We start from the raw sequence: 8,605 nt of genomic DNA, 5'->3' as shown, positions 1-8,605 counted from the left end.
ATATGATTATAGTTAGCTATATGACTACAGCTACAACTGGAATGTGCCGATTCTGTTTGCGTTTGTAATTATTGTACCATCCACTATTAGATAAAATTAAAATAAAATCTTACAACATTGTTTGAAAGTCTAGCGCAAGATAACGTTATTTTACAAATAATACTTCAGAGATTTGTTTCTTTTTTAACAAATCATAAATATCAATGTATAAATGAGTGCAAATAGCTCTGTAACTTGATGTCCTTGAGGTTGTTGAGACATGGCGGGCCGGGAATACCATCTAGCCCACCGTTCAAGTAGTAGTCCTTTGAGAGTAAATGCTCAGGCTTTTGCAGCATTCTGTTCCCTAAAGCTGATGTCGGTAAAAATTCTTTACACACAGGTTTTCTTGTTTATATAGTGGGGTGTGCAGTTTTTTTTTTTTTTTTAAACTGTTCTTCCATGTCTGAATTCTTCTGGAAAAGGAAAGTACATTCCAACATGTAGCTAACACTAGGCCACAAATCTGCACCGTCACTCCATTGGTTTTGAGGAATTTTGTACAGATCATAGCCACTAATAAACTCTAATTTCCATGTATCCTTCACTTCTTTATAACTAAGATTATCCAAGTAATCCGTTAGTAGAGCTTTTTTTGCTGTAGTTTTCTCCGACAACAGCAATGGATGTCTGACATCTTTGCTTGGCTTCAGTATGTGAACAGTATGTAAACAAAGTTTGCTTGTCCCCCAGGTATAGGGTAGGGTAGTGACTGTTGCTAACGTAAATGTGATGTCAGTGTAAGGGGTCTATAGACCGAAAAAGAGCTTCTACCCAAGAGCCATAACTGCACTAAACAGTGCTTGTTTTAAAGGGACTGTGCAATTAAAAAAAAAAAAAACAGCAGTGTGTGAATGTTTTGTGCGTGTATGTCTTTTTAGAGTTTTTGAGTTGTTGATATATATTATATGGATATATTTTATTTCTTTATTTTTAATAAGCAGATGTTGCACTGGTAGGATGGCATCCAATTTCGTTGTACGATATGCAATGACACATTTTTATATTCAAAAGTGGAGCTCTCCGTCTCATGATTTCTCCTTCCACACACACTTGCCACATTAGTTCACTACCCGTCAAGTTTATTTTTGAATATCAACATGCTTCTAGGATATGTTGCATAATCATGGTCACCTACTTCTACGTTTGAGCTGAGAGAGATTTCTTTCACAGCTACCCTAACTTGCAAAAGAATGTAAAAACAAAAATGTCCAAGTCTATTGCAATACTAAATAAAACTAAACACATTCTAAGCCAAAAATCATTGCACACACTTTAAATTCTCTGCTTGTTCCATACATAACTTATTGTGTGGAGGTCTGGGGAAATGCATGAAAAACAATCACAAACCCGATCTTCATATTGCAGAAAAGAGCTATTAGGATCATGCACAACGTATGTTATAGTGAACCAACCAATCAGTTGTTTATAAACTTGAGTGGCCTTAAATTTAATGATTTTGTGTATTACAAAATTGCTCAATTTATGTTTAAAATCGGGCGGCACGGTGGTGTAGTGGTTAGCGCTGTCGCCTCACAGCAAGAAGGTCTGGGTTCGAGCCCCGTGGCCAGCGAGGGCCTTTCTGTGTGGAGTTTGCATGTTCTCCCCGTGTCCGCGTGGGTTTCCTCCGGGTGCTCCGGTTTCCCCCACAGTCCAAAGACATGCAGGTTAGGTTAGCTGGTGACTCTAAATTGACCGTAGGTGTGAATGTGAGTGTGAATGGTTGTCTGTGTCTATGTGTCAGCCCTGTGATGACCTGGCGACTTGTCCAGGGTGTACCCCGCCTTTCGCCCGTAGTCAGCTGGGATAGGCTCCAGCTTGCCTGCGACTCTGTAGAACAGGATAAAATGGCCAGAGATAATGAGATGTTTAAAATCAAAAACAAAACTATCCCTGACTGTATTCAGAGGTTCTTTCAAATCAGAGAGAGTCATTATGAATTGAGAGGAACTCATATTTGTTAAAACAAAGTTCAGAACAAATGTGAAACAGAGGTGTATATCTATAACAGGAGTTAATTTATGGAATGGTCTTGAAAATGAAATTAAACTGTGTAACACGCTTAAAGGCCTTAAAAAAGCATACAAACATAAGATTATCAGTAAATACAAAACTGAGATATGAAATATGTTTGGGGGGAAAAAATGGTTTGATTTAAATTTGATCCAGCTACTTGATATGTAATGCTACAGAATACGAAAACGTCAAAACTAATATGTATGTTTTGGTGTTCATTTGAAATTGAAAGCTGTAAAATTGTATTGAACAAAATGTAACAGATACTATTGTTACCATTTTATTTTATTTTTTCCTTTTTGTTTCTTTCCTTAATTCCTTTGGCATAAAAAAAAAGATTTATTAATTTATGAAATGTGATGAGGGTAGACACTAAGCTTTTGCTTCAGTCTAATCCTTTTCAGTCTTTCTTGCTGATATGTATGTAACCAGTGTGTATGTTATTGAAAGTTGAAATGACCGAAATAAATAATTAAATCTAAAATAAGCAGATGTTGCACTGGTAGGATGGCGTCCAATTTCGTTATATGATATGCAATGACACTTTTATATTCAAAAGCGGAGCTCTCCGTCTCATGATTTCTCCTTCCACACACACTTGCCACATTAGTTCACTACCCGTCAAGTTTATTTTTGAATATCAACATGCTTCTAGGATATGTTGCATAATCATGGTCACCTACTTCTACGTTTGAGCTGAGAGAGATTTCTTTCACAGCTACCCTAACTTGCAAAAGAACAGGTAGCTTTTCCTCTGGCAGTAGTTTATTTAAAAAAAAAAAAGACAGAATAATAGTGTTTCCCTCAGGATTTTGTGAAACTAGGGTCAGTGACCCTCGCTCTGGGGGCATGCTCCCCTGTGAGATAATTTTGTTTATTTTAAAGTTAAATGTATCAAACTGGTGCACTTTGAGAGCAAAATTAAGAGTTTTAGATCTATGAAGAACTTGCACAAAACAATTTTGTGCTTTAGTAATTTAAGCATAAACACACTGGTTGTATCGATATGAATGGTGATGCTACAACAAAAAGGCCACACCTGCAAAGCATGGTTAAGGAGTTTAACAGTTCATAAACGGTTAAAAAAATGACTAGAGCGTACATTTCAGCCCTCAAAGAAATGAAGCATAAGTGGTTACCTGTGTTCAACTGGTTTATTTTTTTAGAAAATGTAAAATATTGAATAGAGAACATGCAGAATAATTTCATTTTAGCCAAAAATAAACCTATTTTGAACTCTGGTTAGAGCATGCACTTGTGTTTTGAATGACGAATACATGCTACCGGATGTGTTAGCAGCTTTTCTGACTCAAATAAACTAAAACTCTACAAATTTAACCGTGCACTGTTTTAAAGCGAGGAGATGAGATTCGGACATGCTGGTGTTAACGTTCTCTAAGCTCAAGTTTGATGAATGCTAATTATCAATGCTAACTTCTCCATTGATGTTATCTGTTTGCTGTTTTAAATTGATAACCATCGTATTGTGTTTGGACTAGTGGATGACTGGAGTGGACACTTAATGTTATCAGTCTCAAATCAAATGGTGTTTGTGTTCTGAAAATGCTTCCTTCACTCACTACAGTCTAGGTAACTCATGGAAAACACTGTAATGAGCGTTGCCTCACATTTTTAAAAAAATTATACAATTGCCTGTCTGATTTACCTATCTGTTTTAATAATTATTTGACAATCTGCTGTAGTGCAGTCTGGGTCAAATTTTGCAAATGACCTTCTAGCCCATCATAATGTGTGTGACATTCTTCATAATCGATAGCCAACTTTTAATTTGGTGTGCCTTGACATTCTGATTTGACCTTTGATGTGCTTCAGCCCCAACAAGCTTGGAAATCTCTGGTACATATGATAGTGAGTTATGGTTGGGCAAGTTACAGCAGTTTTAAATGAACATGCACCCTAGCCCATCTCTAAAGTCCTTCCCGCTCCATGCAGTCAAGCACATTGGGCGGCGCTGACCTTCGTTTCCATAGCCCTCGGCCTCTCACCTATACAGCTAGGGTTACAGGGGGGCTAGTCCTCTGGTAACCGCGAGAGGCAACAGCCTAGTCTATAGCTATGTTTTAATGTCCATTTTAAGCTCTTCATTCTGGTCCTTGAAAATGGCATTGCAGGCCAATTCAGGGTGCTGATGCCCAAACAGTTTGTAGATTTTTTTTTTTTTTTAAACATTTGGAAGCCTATGCCTCTAATGCCTGGTTTGTTTTTTTTGGCCCCTCCTTTAATTTTTGACCTTTCCATGGCTTTTGTTTCACTGCTGCACACTGCTTTTTGCATTAGTGTAGAATGTTAATGTGCATTAGCTAACTTGGTTGTGATTGACCGGTGAGAACACGTATGCTGTCATGTGAACCTGAAATGACAGGCCCACAGAGAGGGCCGGTAAAAGCATGGCAAAACAAAATCTCTGTTCATTATGCCCTGACGAATAAACGTGACCCAAAGTAGCTGGTTCTGTTCAGACAGTCATCCTAGCTTACTTCTCAAGGGAATTTTTACAGCTAGGGGAAATATCCTGAGCAAAATCCATTCCAGTATGTTGCCTTCCCTCTTTTTCACGTTCCTGACCGTAGTTGGGAAGCGGGAGTGAATCCGGTTTGCTAGACTCGCTCACTTCCCTACTCGCATGGCTTTCATAATGCTCCTGGATTCTAACGGGTATATGAGTCAGGACACACACGGCATTGGTCTGAACAAAGTAACGTCTTCATATGAAAATAGCGCTCATCACCATTACAGTCGTGGCTAACTCCACATACAGTGCTCAGCGTAAATGAGTACACCCCCTTTGAAAAGTAACTTTTTAAACAATATCTCAATGAACACAATTTCCAAAATGTTGACAAGACAAAGTTTAAAATAACATCTGTAACTTATGTGAAAGTAAGGTTAATAATATAACTTGGATTACACATTTTTCAGTTTTACTCAAATTAGGGTGGTGCAAAAATGAGTACACCCCACAACAAAAGCTACTACATCTAGTACTTTGTATGGCCTCCATGATTTTTAATGACAGCACCAAGTCTTCTAGGCATGGAATGAACAAGTTGGCGACATTTTGCAACATCAATCTTTTTCCATTCTTCAACAATGACCTCTTTTAGTGACTGGATGCTGGATGGAGAGTGATGCTCAACTTGTCTCTTCAGAATTCCCCATAGGTGTTCGATTGGGTTCAGATCAGGAGACATACTTGGCCACTGAATCACTTTCACCTTGTTCTTCTTCAGAAATCCAACAGTGGCCTTAGATGTGTGTTTAGGATCATTGTCATGTTGGAAAAGTGCACAATGACCAAGGGCACGGAGTGATGGTAGCATCTTCTCTTTCAGTATAGAGCAATACATCTGTGAATTCATGATGCCATCAATGAAATGCAGCTCCCCGACACCAGCAGCACTCATGCAGCCCCACATAAGGACACTGCCACCACCATGTTTCACTGTAGGCACCATGCATTTTTCTTTGTATTCCTCACCTTTGCAACACCATACAGGTTTGAAGCAATCAGTTCCAAAAACATTTATCTTGGTCTCCTTACTCCAGAGTATAGAGTCCCAGTAGGCTTCATCTTTGTCAGCATAGGCCCTGGCAAATTCGAGGCGGGCTTTTTTGTGCCTGGGCTTTAGGAGAGGCTTCTTTCGTGGACGGCATCCATGCATGCCATTCCTCTGCAGTGTACGCCATATTGTGTCACCGGAAATAGTCACCCCAGTTTGGCTTTCTACTTCTTTAGGTAACTGCAGTGAACTTGCATGCCAATTTTCTTCAACCCTTCTCATCAGAAGATGCTCCTGTCGAAGTGTTAACTTCCGTGGACGACCTGGACGTCTCTGTGAGATGGTTGCAGTTCCATCTTTCTTAAATTTTTGTACCACTTTTGCTACAGTATTCTGACTGATAAGTAAAGCTTTGCTGATCATCTTGTAGCCCTCACCTTTGTGGTGTAAAGAAATTTTCTTTGGGGAATTCTGAAGGGACAAGTTGAGCATCACTCTCCATCCAGCATCCAGTCACTAAAAGAGGTCATTGTTGAAGAATGGAAAAAGATTGATGTTGCAAAATATTGCCAACTTGTTCATTCCATACCTAGAAGACTTGGTGCTGTCATTAAAAATCATGGAGGCCATACAAAGTACTAGATGTAGTAGTTTTTGTTGTGGGGTGTACTCATTTTTGCACCACCCTAATTTGAGTAAAACTGAAAAAAACGTGTAATCTAAGTTATATTATTAACCTTACTTTCACGTTATAAGTTAAACAGATGTTATATTAAACTTTGTCTTGTCAACATTTTGGAAATTGTGTTCATTGAGAGTGTTTGTTTAAAATGTTACTTTTCAAAGGGGGTGTACTCATTTATGCTGAGTACTGTAACTTCTGCATAGTGACAAAACCAGCCATATGCTGGGGGAGAATCCGGCTAAATCCCTGCTGCAACAGGCCCTCTTAAAACTGCAGGGCATATATTACAAGTACCATGCAACTATCTGAGGAAATTATGATTAAAACATTGATAGACTAAAATTAAAATTGAGTTCCATTGATGAAATCTTGACCAAAAAAAAAGACTAAAATATAACTACTATTTTCAGGACACAAGACTAAAAGTAAATTTAAAATCATTTAAATTAAAGATGAACACTGCTACACTGAACTAAAACAACATTGGCGCCCAAATAAATATTACTTGTACAGATCAAAAATATTTTATATAAAACCCATTTAGAGACAGAACTGACTTTTAAAGTTGTGTATTTTTGTAGCTGTCCGTTTAGAGACCAATACACAAGGGACAGATGGATATTTTTCAGAGAGGTCTGATTCACAGCACAGCTTTGCCATGTCAGAAGTAAAGCCTTTTATGAGAAACCTTTCCTTTGCCTAAATTCTGATAAAGCCTTGCCTGCATTTTCCTATACTTACTAAATTCATCTCGGAGCTTGTCAGCTGTTTTGTGAATCTTACGATACAGTCAAAAACCTTTAATTCAGCCTTCGTGAAGCTTAATAATATTGGCATGAGACATTGTTCTTGTTTCTGTAAACCTCATTTAAAGCCATATACAGTGGGGCAAAAAAGTATTTAGTCAGTCACCAATTGTGCAAGTTCTCCCACTTAAAAAGATGAGAGAGGCCTGTAATTTTCATCATAGGTATACCACAACTATGAGAGACAAAATGAGGAGGAAAAAAAAAAAATCCAGAAAATCACATTGTCTGTCTGATTTTTAAAGAATTTATTTGCAAATTATGGTGGAACATAAGTATTTGGTCAATAACAAAAGTTCATCTCAATACTTTGTTATATACCCTTTGTTGGCTATGACCGAGGTCAAACATTTTCTGTAAGTCTTCACACACTGTTGCTGGTATTTTGGCCCATTCCTCCATGCAGATCTCCTCTAGAGCAGTGATGTTTTGGGGCTGTCGCTGGGCAACACGGACTTTCAACTCCCTCCAAAGATTTTCTATGGGGTTGAGATCTGGAGACTGGCTAGGCCACTCCAGGACCTTGAAATGCTTCTTACGAAGCCATTCCTTCGTTGCCCGGGCGGTGTGTTTGGGATCATTGTCATGCTGAAAGACCCAGCCACGTTTCATCTTCAGTGCCCTTGCTGATGGAAGGAGGTTTTCACTCAAAATCTCACGATACATGGCCCCATTCATTCTTTCCTTCACACGGATCAGTCGTCCTGGTCCCTTTGCAGAAAAACAGCCCCAAAGCATGATGTTTCCACCCCCATGCTTCACAGTAGGTATGGTGTTCTTTGGATGCAACTCAGCATTCTTTCTCCTCCAAACACGACAAGTTGAGTTTTTACCAAAAAGTTCTATTTTGGTTTCATCTGACCATATGACATTCTCCCAATCCTCTTCTGGATCATCCAAATGCTCTCTAGCAAACTTCAGACGGGCCTGGACATGTACTGGCTTAAGCAAGGGGACACGTCTGGCACTGCAGAATTTGAGTCCCTGGCGGCGTAGTGTGTTACTGATGGTAGCCTTTGTTACTTTGGTCCCAGCTCTCTGCAGGTCATTCAGTAGGTCCCCCCGTGTGGTTCTGGGATTTTTGCTCACCGTTCTTGTGATCATTTTGACCCCACGGGGTGAGATCTTGCGTGGAGCCCCAGATCGAGGGAGATTATCAGTGGTCTTGTATGTCTTCCATTTTCTAATAATTGCTCCCACAGTTGATTTCTTCACACCAAGCTGCTTACCTATTGCAGATTCAGTCTTCCCAGCCTGGTGCAGGTCTACAATTTTGTTTCTGGTGTCCTTTGACAGCTCTTTGGTCTTGGCCATAGTGGAGTTTGGAGTGTGACTGTTTGAGGTTGTGGACAGGTGTCTTTTATACTGATAACGAGTTCAAACAGGTGCCATTAATACAGGTAACGAGTGGAGGACAGAGGAGCCTCTTAAAGAAGTTGTTACAGGTCTGTGAGAACCAGAAATCTTGCTTGTTTTTAGGTGACAAATACTTATTTTACCGAGGAATTTACCAATTAATTCATTAAAAATCCTACAAT

General features: G+C 39.1%; 1 protein-coding gene across 2 annotated transcripts in view; it reads left to right on the top strand.

Moving 5' to 3' along the window:
- LOC132901316 (gastrula zinc finger protein XlCGF26.1-like) overlaps positions 1–8,605 on the top strand; it is a 107,034-nt gene that overhangs the window by 86,492 nt on the left and 11,937 nt on the right. The gene's annotated exons all lie outside the window — the stretch shown is intronic.

The sequence above is a fragment of the Neoarius graeffei genome, chromosome 17 (genome assembly GCF_027579695.1).
Source record: "Neoarius graeffei isolate fNeoGra1 chromosome 17, fNeoGra1.pri, whole genome shotgun sequence".
In the NCBI taxonomy this organism is placed as follows: domain Eukaryota; kingdom Metazoa; phylum Chordata; class Actinopteri; order Siluriformes; family Ariidae; genus Neoarius; species Neoarius graeffei.
Note: the sequence above shows the minus strand (reverse complement) of the source record. Positions and strands in the feature narration are given on the sequence as shown.